The 20432-nt window shown below is 43.9% G+C and overlaps 2 pseudogenes; one reads left to right on the top strand and one right to left on the bottom strand.

Annotated features, from left to right (window-relative positions):
• Nucleotides 1-8818: 8818 nt before the first annotated feature.
• On the top strand, nucleotides 8819-11922 carry LOC147453083 (uncharacterized; annotated as a pseudogene).
• Nucleotides 11923-12036: 114 nt separating this feature from the next.
• LOC147453082 (uncharacterized) lies at nucleotides 12037-17798 on the bottom strand (annotated as a pseudogene).
• Nucleotides 17799-20432: the final 2634 nt, after the last annotated feature.

Genomic DNA, 20432 nt, shown 5'->3' with positions numbered 1-20432 from the left:
TTGCATTACACAGAACTAACAACCTTAATACTAAGACCTTTTCATAGAGAAAACACAGTAACCTTTCAAAACTTCATTAACAAAGAAATACACAGTAGCAAAAACAAAATCCTTCTTCTCAACACACACACCTTCCTTCCCTACCTTTCCTACAATTGAAATTGCACCACAAAAGAAGCATAGAGTACCATTCAAGCTTAGTGTATGGCATTCCCCGGCAACGGTGCCAAAAATGTGCGCGTCTGTCGCACGTGTCAATGCAAGGAGCTTGCCGATACACTGTGTGCGAGCCATAGATGGCTCCAAGCATGCGACTAGCCTAAACTAGTAAGCTTAAAGAAGACAATGGTGTGTCACTCACCGCTCTATGCTTGCTGTCGTGGAGGATTCCTCGCCGGAAGAAGAGGGAGACGCCGCTACACCGCACTCAACCGTCTCGCTGCCGTCGTGCCTCCACAATGCTCGATCGCTCTCTCTCTCTCTCTCTCTCTCTCTCTCTCTCTCTCTCTCTCTCTCTCTCTCTCTCTCTCTCTCTCTCTCTCTCTCACGCATACACACAAGGAGATGAAGAAGAAGAAGATGGAGATGGAAACAAGAGCAATCTTCAATTGCACAAATGAGAGAATGAGTGAATTTTAGGTTTATTTGACTTTTATATGAGCTTGCCCCATTCACACTTGGGCGCCCATACTTAGCCAATTAATCCCTTGAATGTTCCCAGTTAGAGTGCGCCTCTCATCGGCGATCACTCTTACCCTTTTCCTATTGGACCGACAAGCCCGATACCTGACTCTACCAAATAAATAATACAACGTCCATCGTAGGTGATAGGAATGTGCATGAGGGTTAACACTAAGCGGTGATAGGAATGTGCATGAGGGTTAACACTAAGCGGTGAGTACTTCCTTGAATGTGATTCTACTCCATCAAGAAAGGATGTCGATAAAATTTTGAAATGGGTGGAGCTTCCAGATGGTGTAACGGGCAGGGCTAAGATGGTAATCTAAACCATTGGATGGATGGTGCTCTAATTAATAGGTTCAAAGTGCAAACCTATATGACTAAGGGTGTTTTTTATTGAGTTGTGAAACAAGGGAGAAAATACCAAGGAGAGTGAGCTAATGGAAAGTCACTAGAGGTAGTCAGTTTTTGTGTTTGATAGAATACATGAAAATAGTAGCTAGCTAGACATATGTAATGTGCCAATAGCCATAAAGTTGATGAATCATATTGAAACTATTAAAAATATGTAGCAACTTTCATGACCATTAGGGTACCCCATAAGATAATTTAAGGGATTACTATGATGTGCTTGACAAGAGAGGAAGGAAAGACTTGAGAGAGAGAGAGAGAGAGAGAGAGTTTTATTTCTAGGATGATAGGTCTTTTTCATTAGAAAAAATCATGGATGCCAACCGTATAATACAAGTATTTTGTTTAGAATTACATGTGTACATGTGTTTTAACAACACAAATTTGTAGGTGGCCATAAGAGAGAGAAATTTAACACATCATATTTTGAGTGTTTCATTGTGAACTATTAGGGGTTATTTGTGTTTGTGCCAAATACTTTTTCAAAAGACAAAGTTGGATAAGGCTATGGTAGGGGACTCCATGCCACATTTACATGAATTGTTTTGTAATACAATATGTTGCAATTCCTTTGGAAATGTTCAAATCAATGTTGAGGTTAGCATGAAAATTGCATTGAGCTAGAGACAAAGGCTCAAAAAGCACTGCTACAATTACAAAAGCACAAAAAGAATATCTTGCAAAAATGAAATCCCTATCTAGATGGGTCAAGATTGTGCAAAGGATATGAGGCATTACATGTATTTAGAGCTAGATGATGTGCTCTATGATAGTTGTTTGTCCAGCATGGCATGTGGACCAGTGATATGTTGATGCAGGGGGGCCAACTTGCTTTACGAGAGTCTCTTTAGACATTGAATTTTGATGTTTTGATTTATGTGTTTTACGTACATGGTGGCCATATGATTTTGACATGGCATTTTGGTGATTGTGTGACAAGATAATGTGATTGGAGGTTTATTATGATAGTATGAGATGCATGCCACACTACCATTTGGAATGCAGTTTGGTTTTGAGGCTTCTTGAGTCAATACTCTCTAGACATTGCATTTTGATGTTTTGGTTTGTGTGTTTTGCATACATGGTGGCCACAGGACATGGACATGGCATTCTGGTAATCGTTTGACTAGATTATGTAATTGGAGGTTTACTATGTAGTATGATATGCATTTCACACTACCACTTGGAATCTAGTTTGGTTTTGGGGCTACTGGAGTTGAGGTAGTAGGCTACTTTGACATTGCATATGTTGTTTGGTATTCTTCATAGTTGTATATTCACTCAAAGCTGATGTCATAGTGTGCTTGGAGAAATTCATAACAATGCAGGTAATTCTTATTTAATGTCCAAAGACCTTGATCTTGATATCTTCTAGCATCCCAATAGGTTTAACAATAGACCCATTTGTGCAAATTGTGGTAACCCGCCGACCTTGAGTTCTCCATTGAGGAAAGCTCGAAGAGCTAAGAATAGCTCAGGGTCTCCATATAGTTGGGACATGATGGTGGTTCTAACTTCTAAAGCCATGAAATCCATCAATTTGTCAATATTTAACGGCACCTTTTGGGCTTCAGTCCCTTGACATGGGGAAGATGGGATCTCCATTTCTTTGAAGGGTCAGGTAGTCCCGCTATAAACATTCTTTCCAACAAAAAGTGAGTCCGCCCACTTTCCCATGACTTTAAGTCACTTTCGTCTTGGATGACACTAGGTATGGCTAGAGGTCTATGGACTTTGTGAGGTTGTTGTGGCATAGGGAACAATGTATCTATAATTTGGATCTACCTAGGTGCTGGATCTAGATCCCTTTGGGTATCTTCTACCAAACTCCTTAATTTCTTGACTCGCTCGATCTCCTCTGTAGGGTTTGGGTAAGTTTCTATCTTCTTCTTGGGTCCTGGCCATTGTGGCTCATGACAATATTCCTTGTTGGTTTCTTTCCTAGTGGTTGTTTTGATCTCCGTGGTTTCACCTGAATTAGAATCCTCTTCAGCATCGTTCATATATACGGGGTCGTCACCAGTCCCTATGTTGATCTTTGAAATGGGGTCTGATTTCGATGATTTTAGCGATCTCTTCCTTCGTGTTTTCTTCTTCTTTTGAGATTGGGCAATTAATGTCGTGTCTCTTTCTTCAAGAATATAATTTTGTTTTCGGAGCATCGATCGTGCTGAGTATGTTTACTAGTACTACAAGCGTACTTTGTGAATGGCTCCTCGGTAACCTCAATCAAGTTGAATGGTGTGATCATCGGTGCATTTGGATTATTCAGACATTGGGCAATCAAATGATCTATGCCACATTGATTACACATGAGTATCGGCATTGTAGACGTGCTCACTTGATTGGTTTGCATTAGCGTGGCGTTCTTTTGTAGACTAATAGGACACTCGTCCACACAATGTGGACCTTCACACTCATAGCATTGAAGAGGTGGTCTCTTAGCAGTGTAACTGATATTTTGGCCTTTTGCAGCAAGAGTAGCTACTTGATAGACAGGTTTGACTTGTCCCCAATATTCCTCCATGTAGTATTGTGGACTTTCTTCAAGCGCATCAATCCCATAGGCAATATTAGGGTCTATATCTTCCTCACAGCCTTCCAAACAACCAATAGATGACTCACAACCCACTTGATTCATAGAAGTGATTCTCGGTGTGGTGGTTGTTGTCCTAGCACTACAGGTGGTAAGGGTGTTGTTTGAAAAAAAAATTGGGCTCTAGGGACCATGTGTTGAGACGTTTATTCAAGAGGTGGATCCAACATCAATGCAAGCACTCGAGGTGTGTCTGTCCATGCTAAGGTGATCTATGGCCATCACACGCTTAAATACTATGCAATCTTAGCTTGATGACCATACCTCCCACAGGCATTGCAATACCCATTGAATTTCACACTAAAATTAGGGCATTCACTGGTACTATGCGGACCATAGCATATTGAGAACCCATTGTTGCTCCCTTCTTGGATACATATGATTGTTTTGCAGAGCACGATTGTCTCTAAGACTCTCTTGAATGGCCTTGGTGAGATCTGCTAAAGCCATCTCATATATTTTTGGCTCCTTTGCAATAGGCTTTAGGGTCATTGGTTGATGTCCCGATGCTTGCGAGCTAATAGATTTGCGCTCAATAGACACTCTTTCTCCTTGAATCATTAAAGTATCTTCCAATTGGATCGCATTGGTGGTGACTGCTTTCCAAGTAGTGATACCTCTAATGACTAGGACATTGTAGATATCCTAATGTCGTAATCCCTTAATGAATCTATCAAGTAATTAATTATTATTGAAGTGCTCATTTGGATTACAACAAGAATTCAAATGCTTTAAGCGACTAATAAAGTCTCTCACCAACTCTCCTTCCTCTTGTTGGGCTTTCTGGAGCTGAGAGGCTACACCCCAAAGCACTCCCTCTCGTATGTATTCTTTCAAGAACAGTCTCCTAAGAGTAGGGTAAATCGTTTTTTCTTCCACCCTTAGGGTTCTATACCAATCCCCAGCCTTCCCACTTAAGGTTAGGCTTAAAGCATTACTCTTATGCAGGTCATTGTCTTCTCCTAGAGAATAGCATATTTGTTCAAACACTTCAATATGGTTTCTCACATCCCTGTCTCCACTAAATTTTTGTGTGAGCTTGGCTATTTGTACTGCCTTAATTCCAGGTTCTGTATCAGGCGTGTTACGCATATTCTCAGCAATAGATTGACCGATAGCTTGAGCAAATGTTGCCAAGTCACCTAAGTGAGCAGGCACCGTGGGTGAATGCGCTCCAGAGACTACATGTGGAGTAGGTATTGGCATTGGGCTTGGCGCATAGGAAGCCCTTGGGTTCCATGTTTGGTACGGTGTTGTGCCATGTGGCGTCCCAAAGTTCATATGTGTGGCCCTAGGCATAGCAGACATTGGATGTGACATGCTAATGCTAGTCGGTATGGTCCCATCGAAATAAGAGCTTGGGTGTTGTGGTTGTGGAGCATAGGTTGTTGAAACAATGGGAGGGCTAGGAAGTACGAGGACCCATAGGTGTATACAATTGGTACACACTTGTAGGTACTGTTTTGCAGGCATTGAGCTACCATGTAGTGGTGCTTTACTGACAAATGACGTCCATGGCATGTTTCTTAGCATGCCCTCCATTGGGGTAGGCATGGTATCCATGGTGTCATCAAGGGAAATATGAGCTAGACTTGGAAAGGTAAAGCTATCACTTGTGGGCTCATCTTGCACTGAGACCCCTGGCGAAACAACATATGGAGGATCCATCGGACTTACCAAGGGAGTCTCCATTTTCGATAAGGTTGGTTGTTTAAACTTTCCTGTATCCAAGAATCTCATGGGACCCGTTGAAGGCATGTGGATCCCCTTGTTCTGTCTCTCTAGCTCAATAACCCTATGGATGACCTCACAAACTCTTTGATGTGGATCCTCCACACTAGTAGCACCCGTTGTGGATTGTAGGACATCTAACCAACCCATGTTATAGGTGATACCTAAGTATAGGACCTTGTTGTATAGCTCCATCTAGGCTTGAGGTGCTAGGAGTGTCCTTTGAACTAGATGCAATGTGGCTCTCTGTGGGTTGACCCTTAGTGGTCGCTAATTCAGGATCACTCAATTGCTCTCCTATCAAGGATATTGACATAGGGGCTTTCTCTTTTAACTCTCTTCATTGCTCTGCCTTGCGTAAGCTCTTGATTTCCTTTTCCCTAGCCGCAATGATATATCGCTCAACCTCTTGCACTTTGGCAAGGCTTCTACCATCAGGTAATATAATCTCGGAGGGAAATAACTCTGAAGAGTCAGGGAGTGCAGTGAATGGAGTATTCATGTACACATTCTCTAAGAGCATGGGGTCTACTTTGGTCATGAATGGAGAATTTACTTTCCCACCCCCCTCATTTACATCGTTAGCTCCATGTTTGGAGCGAGTGGCTCTACTAAAGGTTTCCTTCAAGCGTCTAAGCACGCTCGGCCAGGACCGTGGGCCCATGGCATGCATGTCTTGGCTTGAGCTATTAGTATTAGACATTGGGTAACCCTTCATGACGTTGTAGTCAGAGGAAGAGTCACTAGACGCCATATGCGGGTCCTAAGTGGTACTACCTAGGGTTCCCATTGAGGGCCTAGAGCCTAAGGTAGAGGAATAATGAGTGCCGCATAAACGGAGACACTCTCAATGTGCTCCTCCTCTAGCACACGACCAGAGTGTAGGTGCATGTGACCTCGACACTCTAGAGGTGTTGGTGAGTACCCGTGGAGGCCGCTCACCTAGTTTTCTAGGTGTTTACAACCCAATTTTTTTGTATTTTTAGTCCCTTTTTTTAACCGAGCCACAAAATATGGCGTGCAATAGCTCAAAACAAGCGTCTTGGCTAGAGGGATATGCCGTGCTTTACAGCCCCCAATTCGGTTATGTAGAGTCCTCGAAATCCTAAAACTAGTCTTTTCCTAGGTGGGGAGAGGGCTAGAATTAGTAAGTCCAAAGGGTGAGTGTGAAGGGGATGGTGGAGGACTTGAGGAACTTGTCCCACATGCCCTCATTCCCTCTTGTGGGGGTAGTGTATATATATAAGAGTGAGTCTAGTATATATCATAAGTCTGAGGCCTAGACCTGGTCTTGGGCTTGGGCTTCGAGAAATGATCCCAATTCCGATCCAAAATTTTCGTAGAACACACTCACACCTCACGCTTAATATTTTTATTTTATTTTTTTTGGGCGATCGCTGCGCGTGCAGTTTTAGTGGCCTTTTTGGACCACACACACACACTACACCTTTACCTACTCTCCTAACTCTGCTAACTAAACTTAACTACTCTGCTAATTGCTAACTCACAGTACAGCTTCCTACTCTGCTAACTGCTTACTCATTCACTGCCTAACACACTAACTACTAACCATGAAAATAAAAAACTGTGTAAAAGCAGACATTGACAGAAAACAAGCTATTCACTAACTATGTAAAGATTGTGCAAAAGCAGACATTGGCAGAAAACACTCATTCACTACTAACACACTAACTACTAACAGTGCAAATTTAAAAAAAATGTGTAAAGTAGACATTGACAGAAAACAGAGATTATGCAAGAAATTAAATTTGCAGAAATTAACTTTCTCTTCTTCCTCTTCCTTCCTTACACAAACACTCACAAAAGAAGCACAGAGGGCCTCTTGAGCCTAGTGCAAGGCGATTCCCCAGGCGGCGCCAAAAATGTGGGCTTCTGCCGCATGTATCAAAGCAAGGGCCTTGCCTATACTATGTGCGAGCCACATATGGCTCCAAGCACGCAACTAGCCTAAACTAGTAAGCTAAAAAATGACAATGGTGTGTCACTCACCTCTCTACGCTTGCTGTCATGGAGGATTCCTCGCCGCAAAGAAGAAGGAGCTGCCGTTGTGCCGCGCTCAACCGCCTCGCCGCCGTCGTGCCGCCGCAATGCTCAATCACTCTCTCTCTCTCTCTCTCTCTCTCTCTCTCTCTCTCTCTCTCTCTCTCTCTCTCTCTCTCTCTCTCTCTCTCTCTCTCTCTCAAGCGCGCACACACACACACACACACTAATACACAAAGGAGACGGAGAAGCAGATGGAGTAAGAGCACTCTGGTTGCATTGCACAAATGAGAGAATAAGGTATTTTAGGTTTAGATTGACTTTTATATGGGCTTGCTCGTTCACATTTGGGCGCCCACACTTAGCCAATCTTACCCAAACATTATAGGTTCTAGTTTTAGAGTGCACATCTCTTCGAGGATCACTCTTAACCATTCCTACCTGATCGACATCCCATCCAATAACATAATACACTACTAGCGGGTCCAACAAGCCCGGTTCATGCCTACATAAAAGGTGGTTGCTTGGTGGTGGTGATTGCTTGATGGTAACAATTGCAATCATGAGAACTGTCATTGCTACCATTGTTCCATTGGAAGGATCGTCGCACTTGCGGGATAGAATTCTAACATTTCGGCGTGATGTTGGACTTCGTCAATCAGGACGTCGACAACAATATTTGATGTGGAAACACCATCATAGCATTTAAGAACATTTGAAAAATATAAGGAGCCTTGGATCCAATTACAATTGTAGGGATCATACAAAGAACATCAGTCATTGTCTCCAAAAACACGACTGCTAGCGCACAACAACTTGACTTCTTGGTTGGATTTGTCATTGCAAATTTGCACTTGGTTTATCCAGCTCTCTAGGAGGCAAAGGGCACAAAAACTTGATGCTCTTGTAGGTCTATGTCGGCTCCAATGTCAAGATCTTGATGCAAATCTTGGGCAACATCATAAGAGGATATGTAATGCCCATCAACTGGAAGAGGCTTGTCCCCATTATTGGGCCCATCAAGTGTGGCTTTGAGTTGATTGAATGGCATCACTGGAAAAAGCAACATCAGGCCTCAGGACTATATAACACATAGCATTTAAAGAGGGGGGGTAAAGGGATCAATGGCAGGGAACTGGAATGGGGCTTATCGAGGGGATCTGGACCGTGCAAACCTGTAAAAACTAAACTTGGATAGCGGGGGGGGCTGGGCAGGCTGGCCAAATTCAAGCGGGATAAGGCTGAGGGAAGTGCCATGTCATCAGGGTGGAAATTTGAATTTGGGACGCTTTTCAGGGGGGTCGACAGGCGGGGAGGCCACGCTGTTGGGGTTTGGGCAGAGAGGCCACGCATTATCTCTGAGAGGCAGGAGGGTAGAGGGAAGAAGCCACAACAGGTATGGAGAGCAGACAAATGCTGGACCTCAATGTACCTTGGGAGGCAAAACAAGTTATGAAGTCCATTGACCTAAACGTAACCTGGAAGGCAGAGGGAGATCGAGGGATGCCGGGCAGGATGGAGGCACGATTGGATGCTTTCGAGGATGGGGAGAAACAAAAGCAATATCGTATATTTGATTTGAATGAGGAGTTGGAGGAAGGCAACTCGTCATCAACAGGCTCAAGTAGTGCTTCCATGGAATCAGCATCCCATTCTAGTGGTGGTGACCAAGTAAAGGAGTTTACCGAATTCCCTTCAACCTTCCTTGCAGATTCAATCCATAGGAGGAAACCCGTGACCCAATCTTTTGACCCAGAGTTGCATGCTTCTCACCATTTCTTTAGATTTTCTCGGGAGAGCTATGACCTTATGCTATTAGATCTTCAAGGGATTTGTAAGCCAACATTGGGTATGCTGCACAATGTCGGCATGCATGATGTAAAACGGTGGAACAAGATGAAGGACAATCTTGTGATCCGAGGATCCCCTCGGCATGGATCAGTTAGGATCTTCTTGAAGGGTCTCCCTCCCAGAGCCGTTGCACCAAAGGAGGAGTGGACAACCATTACAGAACAATGTCATGTCGACCAGCAAGGGGCTCATTTGAGCATGTTGGAAACTATGAATTAGATGAAAATTGCATGGTGCACAGATATCAAAAGGCATGGCATACCTACTTCATTCATTAGAGATGCGGTCAGAAATTGTCAGGTATGTAAGAAGGATCCTATCCTCCAATCTGAATCGCTTATGTTTCAGAAGGTTGGAGGGAAGGGCAATGCCGATGAGAAAACTCCAAGTGAAAAAATTATTACAGATAGATTTCATGTGTGTGATGTGCTGGAGAGTATTATGATAAACCATAAAGTCAGGCTTGTTAAGATAAGATCAGCCAAGGTAGGCGAAGGAAAGGTAGAGGACTACTATGTCTGTCATCGTGGTGGTTCAAGAAGGCATCATGGAGAAAACAAGCGTAGAGAGAGGAAAACGAAGAAGTGCGGTTGTCCTTTCAAGGCACACGTGCAATTCAGTGAGGGAGTTCATGAGGTCACGATTTTGCTTCGTGCTACGCATGAGGGCCATGTTCCTGGCTCTCGGGCTGACTTATATCATCTACCTGTTCATCCAAGTGTGCTTCAATGTTGCATGGAGGATTATTTTGATGTTGGAACATGTCGCCATGTTGCCAAAATGTCAGTTTCAAAAGAAAACTTCCACAAGCAACGAGCATCCTTGTTAGATCGCACAACTTTTCGATTCTTTATGATCTCAAAGGAGGTCCAACAGTTGGCATATAGCCTACGGCATGAAGGTAGCAAGATAATTTTCTTTTCCTGTCACCCCTTTAATTAATTAACCATTTTGGTTTCTCTAGGTCGTGCATCTGGGAATGATTGGTCTGCAATGTACATGAGGCTCTAAAGTTACAAGCCGCAGGGAAGGTACTTTGGAGTGCCCTATCTTCATTTTTATGTTTTCCTTTTTCTTATGTCCTTATTTAGTTGCTTATTGCTTTTGAAAGTTCGCATATGTGCAACCATACAACCCAAAGGCTTTGCAAGACGTCAACAAGCCGTTTGTTGTCATCATTCAAGATGATTGGATGCTTCAGATGTGTATTCGATTCTCACAACATAATGCATGGGCCATGGACAGCACATTCAAGACAAACGTTTATGGGTTGCCATTGTATGCAACTGTTTTGCCAAATCAAAATGGTACAGGGATTCCTTTGTGGTTGATGATGTGCACAAGTGACCCTGGGACATGTCAGGAGAGCATTGCCCTTGAATTGACCATCCGGATGATATTCTCGAGAATGGGAGCATACGACCGAATGCAATTGTGATAGACAAATGTCCCCAAGAATTGAATGCCATCTTGAGTGTCGTCAAAGATGATCCTGCTTGTTGGGTTGAACACAGTGAAGGACAACGAGTCCAAGTAGCATGTCATGTCCTGGTTTGTTGGTTTCATGTCAAAAAGGCTTGGGTGGAGAACCTTTTGCCGCAAGTGCCAAGACACATGCAAGACCATGCTTATTCTTCAATGTGTAACTTGATGCACTCCAGCTCCGAGGACGACTTTGAAGCTCTCTTTCAGCGCCTCTTGCTGGAATACTGCAATCATGAAAATATTCAGCGTTATGTCTCCAATGGATGGTACTCGAAGTCATGCGTATGGCGTGAACGCTGGCCGAAGTTTAGACGTCTTTTTCCCCATGGCAATGTGGACACAACGAATTTGGTGAAAAGACTATGGCAATATTTCAAGTATACTCTCTTGGATGCGAGGATAAATAGGCCAGCCTTGGATCTACTACATGCACTTGTTGGCAATGCGAGGAGTGGAAGCTGGATGGGAGGAACTCTCTTGGAGTTCTTCAAGCAAAAGCAAGAGCTGTGTATCGTTCAAGCAAGAGTGCAACAAAGGCACTAGCTGCTGGGGAGAAGCTATGTCAACGATACAAGACTAATCCTGAAACTCTTCAGGTGGTGAACGAATCTACATTACTCTTCAAGATTCAAAGCATGACATCAGACTCTTGGTACCATGTGAGCATGCAATCCTCGTACTGTGATTGCCCAGACTGGTCCTCCCAATGCAAGCATCTATATGGGCTTCGGTTAATACTTCAAAGCTATTTTCCAATGCTTCATGCAATTTTACCTATTGTGGATAGCGTGCATGCAATGGCTGACCTTGCAACCAGCGATGGAATGCAACAATGTGCCCAAGTCTTTGAAACAGGGAGTGGATGTGATGACAAAGCACTGGATACTGATATGAATGGCATTGGACCATACTTGCAACAGGTTGACATGGAGATAGTCAATTGTATCGACAAATCTAGGGAGTTCTTGCGACAATTGGCTGATGTATTACCGCAGTGGACATTGCAGCAAAAGGAGGTTGCTCTAAAGAAATTAAAGATCTCTATGGAGAACTTGGAGAATCTCCATGAGCCGGAGGAGATCAGGGTAGCATCAAACAAATCCAGGCAAATGTCACACAAACACGGCTTGGGCATGGCAGGCTATCGTGTATCATTGATGGCATAGGTGAGGCAGTTGAAGGTTGTCCAGAACCAGCAAAAAAAACCAGAAACACAGGTTCCTTGAAACGTAAGCACCAGCGAGGGCGAAATCGAGTGCGCTTTGAGAAATGGCGACGTGTTAATTGCCGGCATTGTTGTAGCAAAACCCTTCTTGTTGATGGCTCAAATATAGTATGTTGCCATACATGCCATGCTTTGCTCCCTCTATCTCAGAAGCACTTGTCTGCAAATTCAACTTCCCAAATCATGAACCACCTTGTACAGTTAAGGGATGGTGAGAACCCGGCCAATGGTTCTATCATAGCATGTGACCACGAGGTATCGCATATTGATTGTGAACGACATCTCACTGTGAAGCTTGATGATGGACGGATATATGAGAAGATCTATGCCTCGCAGACACGAATTACTTTTATATGACTTGCATGCGGTTTAGGGTCATCCTCATATGTCATGCCTCATTGGAACTTTGCAAGCTATGTATGTTTTGTGAACATGACTTGGACAATTGCAATATATTTGTTTTTGGAACAATTAGATCGATATGATGTGGTCCCCAAGAAGCTAGACTAGTTTGTAGATATCCTAAAGTTCATTTGGGTTGTCTTAATCTGGTTGTTTGTTCTTTATCACTCGTAAGTGGTCGCAACAATGAAGTGTTGTCTCTTTGATATCACCAACAAAATGAAACCATAATGCATCAACACAAGCCTTTTGCCGGGTGGTTGACAACAAGCTCATGGGCCGAGTTTTCTCTGGCTTTTCCCAGGTCTTGCATCTCTATATAGGGCTATAGGTTGAGCCCAAAAGGGTCATGCTTCAGCTGATCTTGATGGCGATTTTGCTAGGTTTAGGATGCGTGCACATCAGCCATGTACATATGCTTTTACCAATACTGGGATTCTGATTTTTGCTCTCGCTCTTGCTAGGTCTTGCATCTTCCAGTTCAGCTTTAGAAGAAGGGTCCTTATAGTTTCCATCCATACACAATGGGACCTTGCCATAATCTCGGACATGACCATAAACTGATTGCCAAAAGCTCACACACCCAGCATGAATTCACCATAAACACACACACATTCAGCATGACACTAAAAACAAACCTCGCCATAATGCCCTAAACGTAGGGTCGGCACAAACACCACCAATCGGACCTCGCCATAATCTCGGACATGACCATAAATTGATTGGCAAAAGCTCACACACACCCAGCATGACACTAAAAACAAACCTCGCCATAATGCCATAAACGTAGGGTTGGCACAAACACCAATCGAACCTCGCCATACTCTGGGACATGACTGAAAGCTCACACACATTCAACATGACACTAAAAACAAACCTCGCCATAATGCCCTAAACGTAGGGTCGGCACAAACACCACCAATCGGACCTCGCCATAATCTCGGACATGACCATAAATTGATTGGCAAAAGCTCACACACACCCAGCATGACACTAAAAACAAACCTCGCCATAATGCCATAAACGTAGGGTCGGCACAAACACCAATCGAACCTCTCTACTCTGGGACATGACTGAAAGCTCACACACATTCAACATGACACTAAAAACAAACCTCGCCATAATGCCCTAAACGTAGGGTCGGCACAAACACCACCAATCAGACCTCGCCATAATCTCGGACATGACCATAAATTGATTGGCAAAAGCTCACACACACCCAGCATGACACTAAAAACAAACCTCGCCATAATGCCATAAACGTAGGGTCGGCACAAACACCAATCGAACCTCGCCATGCTCTGGGACATGACTGAAAGCTCAAACACATTCAGCATGACACTAAAAACAAACCTCGCCATAATGCCATAAACCTAGAGTCACCATAACATCAAATTGATCGAGCCATTTGTATTACATGATCACTAATATACACATAAATATTGGCTTATCAGAGAGTACATATAATAACTAAACCCGGACGAAGCCATAAACCTACATACAGAAATAAACATGGCCGTTGAACATACATCCGATCACTAAACCCAGACGAAGCCATAAACCTGCATACAGAAATAAAAATGGCCCAACAACCATACATCTGATCACTAAACCCGGACAAAGCCATAACCCTGCATACAGAAATAAACATGGCCGTTGATCACATCCGATCACTAAACCCGGGCCTCGCCATAAACCTGCATACAGAAAGAAACTGAGCCCAGAACTGAGCACCTAAAACATACATGGCTCTCAGACATAGCCATAAACCAACCCAAAACCGAGCACCTATTATAGATCCAGATATAAATGTGAAACATTGCACCAAAAGCTCGTCACAAAGGACAATGCACCACAAACTGGGAACACATTACAAAACCTCGCCATAAACAAAAGAGTCGCCATAGACATACATAATCGGGGAGTCGCCTTAGACAGAATCGAACCTTGCCATAAATTTTACTCAACAGGAAATAAAAATCAAACATCACCATAAATAATAATTTAGCTGGACTAGATGCATGTCCAGAAATGGATGAGGAATCGGGGTTTGATCGAGCTCAAGCATAAAACTCTGATGCAGCCCGCTTACACCATAAACACTGGCCACACCTAAACCTAGACGTGGAAATAAACCTGCAAACATAAACAAACATGGCCACTAGCCCCACATGGAACTAAACCCGGACGTAGCCAAAAACCTGCAAACATAAATAAACCCAGACGTAATCACAAACCTTCTTGTATACATAAACATGTCCACTTCCCACATACATCAAACATAGTCCTGAACCTGCACATAGACAAAATATGGATCTCGGATGTGGCTAGCTGCCATAAACAAGCCCATGTAAACATAGTCAGTAGCCAATGATTTGCTTTCTTTGAACCAATATTGCAGCATAAAACTCGCCATACATACTTTATCGACACAAACCCTGGACATTACATGTAGGCTAATACAAAACCATTGTGCATAGACTGACACAAAACCTCGCCCTAAACCCGATCATACATAAAGTGTCATGTGTTGTTTTACCGAACGGCCATAGACCTAGCTCCCTTTAGCGCAAAATGCAACACATATGGTGACCAGCCATAATCTCATTCCCCCCCACTATATCTAAGCACCAACTATGGAGGCTTTGCCTCAATGCCAACACATCATCGTGTATGAACCATGTCTTCTTCACCTGCACAACATCGACAAACACAAGAGGATTGAAGGAAATTAGAAAGGAGATTAATATCCAGATGCATATGGTAGAATGCTAGCACTGGACACACACTCTAAGCATACCCAACTTTTGCTCTTCTCTTGCAAGCAAGACTGAATTATGTAGCGAATGGCATCCATGACATAAAACCCACAGTCAATCGCATTCGGTTGAATTGGGCCCTGCAGCATCAAACCATTAACATGACTAACATGCCCTAAATTTTCCAAGCATGAGAGAGCACAAGGAGACATACTTTCAACACTTTTAACTCAAATTTGGTGGAAGGTTCAAGCAATGCATGTTGGACATCATGAGCTTTTACTCCTTGGGTCATCGCCTCCATAGCACTACATATTCATAACAAGCAAGATAAAAAACCATTGATAGCCATATCAACTTGTTTCATATACCGACCTCCCCAAGCTATGATGAACAAAGTCAACCCATGTACCTGTGCAAAACAGGTACAATATCCATCATGGTCGTGCACCCAAGTGGGTCATAGTAGAGAATGTGGTTCTTTCTCCTACGTAGCCCAACAATCTTTGCATGTGTGGCAAGATACATAACACAACATGTCCAATTCTCCCTATTGCAAAGAGAGACAACATCAGGATGTCAATGAGAAGCCACAATGTAGCATACCTAGCAATCCTTTGTCCTCTCCTTACAAACCACCTGTAAATGATTGGAAAAAATGTAAGCACGCATTCACCAAAGTCCCTCTTCCCGAAGAAGTTATGTAAGACCCGCATGGAATCTTGCTTGCCCAAAGTCGCATCCACAACAGAATACCACATAGAGTCCACAAGAATCACTTGCATGAGGACATTTGAGCCTAGTGTGTACTCCATCCACCTGTAAAAGTGAGTATGTTAAGCACATGTTTGCTCACCATAATGCATACCACTCAATAACAAAAACATGGCGGTGATTACATTGAAAATAGATTCATCGTGCGTGTGGATGCTTTATTTGATAAGATGAAGCGTAGAGCCTGATCATCAATGTCCACTCGTAGGCCAAAGCGAAGAGAGTTGAGCGACATAGGCACATGTGAAGAGAATCTACATCTAACATGCCACAATCATGAACATAGTGAGTATCAAACAATTAGAAAACTGTGAGCATAGGGATGGTTGACAAAAGCCACCTGTACAAGGCCCGATTACTACGTGTGGGAGTGGCAGGACTGATTTCATGGCCTATTTTTTCAACTGTCAGCTGGTTATTACCGACATAAAATAGGAGAGCCGACAAAGATGCATCATCGGAGAGCCTATTTCAATAGCTTTCTCTTGTGTCTTCCCTCTTTGAATCGAAAGCTTTTTCTTTGTTGGAGTTGCAAGCAATGTAGGCTAGAAAGGAATGCACATTTATTAGAACACATCAGCATGCTGGATTTTTTTTCACCGCTCTCAACACCTAAACAAAATTACTTATGCACAAAAAAGAAAAAGTTACAAATCCTAGACACATACATCCTCATCGAGCTTAAGATTGCTTAATGTCTTTGCAAGTCCTGGGCCCTCTTCTCTCTTGTCTTCATAATTCTCATTGTCGTCCTCTCCTTCGGGAGCATACTGGAAAGGGTCCTCATTGTCAGTGTCCTCCAAGGCTGCCTCAAGCCAAGGAGGAATATCATGCATCCTCTTCTGTGAATGTCCATAGCATGGTAGTTAGAGAATTAGTAGAAATGAATGAACTAATCAAACATGGTGTGCAAACATACTATGAAAATTGATGACAAAAGAAAATCAAATTAGACAAATTGAAAACTTACATGTGTGTTGTAACCTTCATCAATGCGCTTTTGAATTTTTGCCAGCCGGAGAGCCTTGACTGCCATGTAGTCTGGCATCTTCCCAGCCACAAATTCCTCAATAAAAGCGGCCTCTGACATGTGCTTGTACTGATTTCCGAGGTCCTTCCATACTTGGTGAGCCCGTATGCGCGTGATGCGCTGATACCTTTTACAATTTTGCCTAAACTTCCTATCCTTGTCGCCAAATCTCTTTAAAGCTGCTTTATGCCAAGCTTTCACTTCCGGATTAGGTATGAGGTTTGCTCTTCTCTCAGCTTCTTTGTGGAGGGGGCGACCTCCAAGGCGCTTTTCAATCTCTACAGTGATTCCATGGAAAGTCTTGAGGTGAGACATCATCCGTAGTCTTTTGAAGATGAAGGCCGATCGCTTTGGGCAATCAGCACTTGTGCGGCATTGGCGTGCTAGCCGTCCATCAGGGAGCTCAATCTCTAGATAGACTTTTGGATCTTGGATGATGGCTGCCTCTTCTTGCTTTGGAAGATCCTCAAATACCTCCCGTGCTTCTCCCTTTGCTACATCCTCTGTCTCAACTCCACATTCCCTTGAACCCACCAACTTCTTTCACGGACGGATGTTTAGGCTCGAGGGTGTGCCCATCTCAGGCAAGGTGTGCTTCCGTGGACTTCTCCTTGGTTGAGAAGTAGCCCCTTCTACATGAGGAGATGTGGGAGGAGTAGTGAAGCTCTCCTCATGACACAAGGGTCCCTCTTCTTGCTCTTTAGCTATGTCCACCTTCTCGGACTTCTCCGTAGGCTGGACCTCCTCCCCATTCTTTGCCTTTGGTGAGACATCGGCCTTTCCTCTTGTGATGCGAGAGCAACCACCCCTTTGCCATGTTCTCTTCCCCTTTCTAGCTGGTGAACGAGCCATCCCCTAGCCACAACCTCAAGCCAAATTAGCTCATGAAAAGCATGACAATAATTCCCTCTATTTCTCTCTCTCTCTCTCTCACACACACACAGACACACACAGTCAGCCACACAACGCACTCCCTTTCTTCACATGGCCAAGCTCGTGCATAACCCCATGGTCGAGCCCTGAGAGGCTTGCAGAAAGCATGCATGGAACCCACGCATCCAACCCTTCAGCGAGAAAAAAAATTGTGCTCACCTTCAATGCTGCCCACACAGAACGCATGCATCCCAACCTTCACAACCAGCGAGAAAAGGAGATGCCCTCACCTTACTTGCTGCTCCTCCGCTTGGCCCTCAAACGATGCTGAGCTAGAGCGATGACCAGATAGCGATGACGAGATTATCCACCAGTAGTGCAAAATCCTGTAAGGACCTTCCCCCCGCCAGACCGCCAAACCCCCGTATCTGAGGGTATCCCCCCACTCGCGGGCTCACCATGAAACCAATCAGCAGTCGCCACGTGTCCCATGGCCCATGTTTTGAATTTGGCCAGCCTGCCCAGCCCCCCCCCCGCTGTCCAGGTTTAGTTTTTACAGGTATGCACGGTCCAGATCCCCTCGATAAGCCCCATTCCAGTTCCCTGCCATTGATCCCTTTACCACCCCCTCTTTAAATGCTATGTGTTATATAGTCCTGAGGAACATCAGGGGAAATTTTTTAAAAAAGTTGCCTGGTTGAATGGCATCATCAATAGAGAGGTGAAGATTCGGAACGTGGAGGGTCAGGGCCGTCGAAGGCTTGCATGGAGTTAGGCATTTTGCTAAAGAGACATTTTGAATGGCCTTCAACTCAAGTGGGCGCTAAGCAACAGCAGATGAGAGTCCAAGAATCTCTCTCTCTCTCTCTCTCTCTCTCTCTCTCTCTCTCGCTCTCTCTCTCTCTCTCTCTCTCTCTCTCTCTCTCCCCCCCCCCCCCCCCCCCCCCCCCCCCCCCCCCCCCCCCCCCCTCAAGTGGGAGAGAGAGAGAGAGAGAGAGATTTTGTTGGTTTTGCTTGGCACCTAAGCACTCCTTGAATTTTTTTCACATGTGTACAAAATCTCCATGCGTAAAGCGATTGCTCTCTCTCTCTCTCTCTCTCTCTCTCTCTCTCTCTCTCTCTCTCTCTCTCTCTCTCTCTCTCTCTCTCTCTCTCTCTCTCTCTGGGCTTGAAAAAAATTAGGGTCGAGTGTAATTTGACCAGATAAAATTGTAAAATCCCAATTAGATTTTGAGGAAAACTAGGAAATTTACACAAGTTTTATTGTGATTACCACCAAAAGCTTCAGTTTTGACCTAAAAACCAAGAAAATTTCAAGTGTTTCCTTATTTTTACTGGTTACAGAAAATGTGTTTTTCTAGCCCTCTTAGTGGGCGCCTAGCGCTCACTTGCATTGAGATTGAGAGAGAGAGAGAGAGAGAGAGAGAGAGAGAGAGAGAGAGAGAGAGAGAGAGAGAGAGAGAGAGAGAGAGAGAGAGAGAGAGAGAGAGCTTGGAGCCAGTTCACATGGTTGAAAGATTGTACGAAAGTGCGCAATCGGCAATCGGCAACATTTCTATTCATGTGGATGCATGCACATCCAAAAACTAGAGATAAAATAAGCATGTTTTGTTTTTGCGAAGCTGAAAAGGAGCTTCACATCAGGGTTTTTTTTGTCAGGGTTCCCTATCCGCTCCACCTCCACTCCTAGGAGAAACTTGGCAACTGCCATGTTAGCAACTACCATTTCCAACCAGTTTTGCAAAGTTTTTTTTTGCAAACCACCCACGAGAATCGAAATAGTTTGCAATTGGTTGGCAACCACTTGAGAGCCATAGGTCCACGTGAACAGGACCTTGAATGACCACACATGCATGGGAGGGGACACACACACACAGACAATACATGCATGCATGTCGAGTGTTAATTTTTATGAATTTGCACAAAGCACCAAGGGCTCTAAAGTTTTTGAGCAATTGATCCAGTGGTGGGCGAGTTCTTTTCCACCAAAGCCAAAGAGTGTTTCAAATATAGAGATAACCAAGAAAAGTCTTAAAATGATTTTGATTATGATAGGTGCACAATCAATGACAAATCAAAGCAAAGAAGTGTGGATAATGTGGAAGCACTCTTATATTTTGTAGAAATAGAATTGTAGGAGAAAGTCTAACTGAATGTGTTAGATTTTGGAACTGTCTATTCAATGAACATGCTAGTGTGTTGTTGTGTAAAGGCTAAATATCAAGGTTATAGTCACAACCTGAGAAATCGTAAATATGGAGAGACTATTGATATGAGATTTGAATATCTAGAGGATTTAGAGTGATCAAAATTTCTTGTCACTTTGGGCTACATGCAATTATGAGCCCTGTGTATGTGAATGCTTGTAAATATGTATTCTCAATTAAGCAGAGAGAGAGAGAGAGAGAGAGGGGGGGGGGGGGGGGGGGGGGGGGGGGGGGGGGGGGGGGGGGGGGGGGGGGGGGGTGTATAAAAAGGGGGAGGGGATAGAGGAAGAGAGAGAGAGAGAGAGAGAGAGAGAGAGAGAGAGAGAGTTACGGAGTGGTAGCAGAATATAGAACGAGAGTGAAAGAGAGAGGAAATAAAGGGGGGGGGGAGACTGAGAAAGAAAGA

This window comes from Adiantum capillus-veneris, chromosome 8, assembly GCF_014529385.1.
Source record: "Adiantum capillus-veneris isolate H3 chromosome 8, ASM1452938v2, whole genome shotgun sequence".
Taxonomy (NCBI): Eukaryota; Viridiplantae; Streptophyta; class Polypodiopsida; order Polypodiales; family Pteridaceae; genus Adiantum; species Adiantum capillus-veneris.
Note: the sequence above shows the minus strand (reverse complement) of the source record. Positions and strands in the feature narration are given on the sequence as shown.